At 35.9% G+C, this 2,356-nt stretch overlaps 1 pseudogene; it reads left to right on the top strand.

Annotated features, from left to right (window-relative positions):
- The first annotated feature begins 385 nt into the window (after window positions 1–385).
- Window positions 386–2,091, top strand: LOC114278913 (putative xyloglucan endotransglucosylase/hydrolase protein 26 pseudogene; annotated as a pseudogene).
- The last annotated feature ends 265 nt before the right edge of the window (window positions 2,092–2,356 follow it).

Here is a 2,356-nt window from a genome sequence, read left to right as displayed (position 1 = left end):
GAGGACTATTAGTGTAATTAACCCTAAATTAAAACCTAAAGAGAGTGGGGTTTTAGTATAACAAAAACATTTTTAAAAAAATAAAATTTTGCCATAATGCTCGTAAAAATGTGTTGTAACATGATTAATTTGAAAAAGAAAAACAACATATTACTAGATTTCCATTATTCATTTACTACAAAAAGAGCTCGTTCTCAAATAATAGTGTTAAGGATGTCAAAGAACCATGACAGGGTCAGCCTATTGAGGAACAAACTACCTGAATACTCAGTAGTCTCAGAAAGGCTCATCTGCTGGTTACAGGCTATATAAAGACATTTCAAACCTGGAAGAAAAGCATCAACAGTTTCATCTCCATAGAAGAGAATTCTTCATCGGGGCTAAAATGGCAAGTTCACGAGCTCTGTTCATCGCTTTGTTCATCTCTGCAATTGCATTTTATTTGGCATCTGTTGATGCCAACTTTCCCAAAAGCATGTACTTCAACTGGGGTGCTCACCATTCTTCAATGACAAACAATGGGAACGATCTTCAGCTGGTGTTGGATCAAACTTCAGGTAATCCTTGTCGGCTTTTCATTATTACTTTTGATGATCTGAAGTAAAAATGCTTTCATATTTGATAATTTTTTATTGCATATTTGCAAATTAGTAGTTTAGTAACAATGATCACATAAAATTTACACAGAAAATACTAGTGCTTGTAAAATAACATATTACTGTGACATTCAAGTTGTAAGTGTACATATTGTGTAAGGTAGCAATGCTGCACATTCATGTCACAAAAATTGACGGACCATACAGGTCCACTAAGTTCACGGAAAAAAAATTTGTTTGGCAAACTGTTTCCAAAACTGTTTTCAAGAAAATTTTCTGAAAACAACCCACTTCTGTTTCCGAAAAAGAAACAAGTTTTTTGTATTTTTCAGAAAATAAAAACCAAAAACACAACCAAATAGAGTGACTTATATAACCATATGATCAAATCTTGGGTGATACAGTCGAAGCCTCGTACCAATAAGAGGTCATACAAACCCTAGAAAAATCTCTCTTGATGCATTGCTGATGCCATCTACGAGAACGGCACAATAGAAGAAACACAAAATAAAAAAAAGAAAACAAAAAGTGAAGACACAGCCAAACATAGTCACTTATATCACCATATGATCAAGCTTGGGTGATATAGTCAAAGTCTCATACCAGTAAGAGGTCATACAAACCGTAGAAAAATCTCTCTCTTGTCTTGATGTGAAAAATGCACAATGGAAGTGACACAAGAGGCAAACTCTCAGGACATGAAATCTGATGAATGCTCATGGAATCCACAACATGAATCAAATTATCAGGAAGATTCAATCTATGATAACCAAAGATAGCTTGGAGAAGTCTAGAAATTGATCATTTTAGTAAAGGAACTATTTCCAACTAGGTATTTTGAATCTATAGATGTGTACAAGCTATTAATTCAAACTTGTCTTGGTACCTATCTAGCTCTAAACAGACTACTGCTCTGGCTTTGGTTTTCAGGTTCTGGTGTTCAAACAAAGAGACAATTTCTATTTGGAAGCATTGAAATGCTTATCAAGTTAGTACCTGGGAATTCTGCTGGAACTGTCACAGTATGTAAGTGCCAGAGTTCGGCTATCAACATATAGTGTCCTACAAAATATAGATATTTCCTTCTCAATTTCTTTCTAAAACACTTTGCAAGTGCCCGACATGATTGAAAAATCTGACCCTAATTTGAAAACTCTACTTTCTTAATTGCTCGCAGATGTCCTCTACTGGGAACTGGCACGATGAGAGAGACTTTGAGTTCTTAGGTAACGTTTCAGGACAACCTTACATTATCCACATGAATATCTTTACACAAGGAAAAGGGAGCAGACAACAGCAATTCCACCCCTGGTTTGACCCAACTGCTGATTTCCACAACTACACCATTCATTGGAACCCAACACAAATTCTGTACGTAACTATCCGTTTTTGTTTCCGAAAAATTCATATTTACCTCCCTATAGCGTCAGACGAAAATTGCTCTACAGAACTTGAAGATGTTACCAACTCAAACACCAATAATTCAACCTTTTAGATTTGGTAACAGAAATCACTTCAATAATTCAACCTTATAGTCTGTATCAGAAATCACTGTTCACCTTCCCAATGTAATTGTATATTTAACAACCTAGTCCATATAAATTTGCTAAACCTTGCATTCGTCGCCATGGTTACAGGTGGTATGTCGATAGCCTGTCTATTCGAGTATTCAGAAACTACGAGAATGAGGGGATTCCCTACCCAACCCAAACCAACAAGGGATGAGGGTGTACTCCAGCTTATGGAATGCTGATAACTGG

This window comes from Camellia sinensis, chromosome 13 (genome assembly GCF_055761805.1).
Source record: "Camellia sinensis isolate YWXY chromosome 13, ASM5576180v1, whole genome shotgun sequence".
Lineage (NCBI taxonomy): Eukaryota > Viridiplantae > Streptophyta > Magnoliopsida > Ericales > Theaceae > Camellia > Camellia sinensis.
Note: the sequence above shows the minus strand (reverse complement) of the source record. Positions and strands in the feature narration are given on the sequence as shown.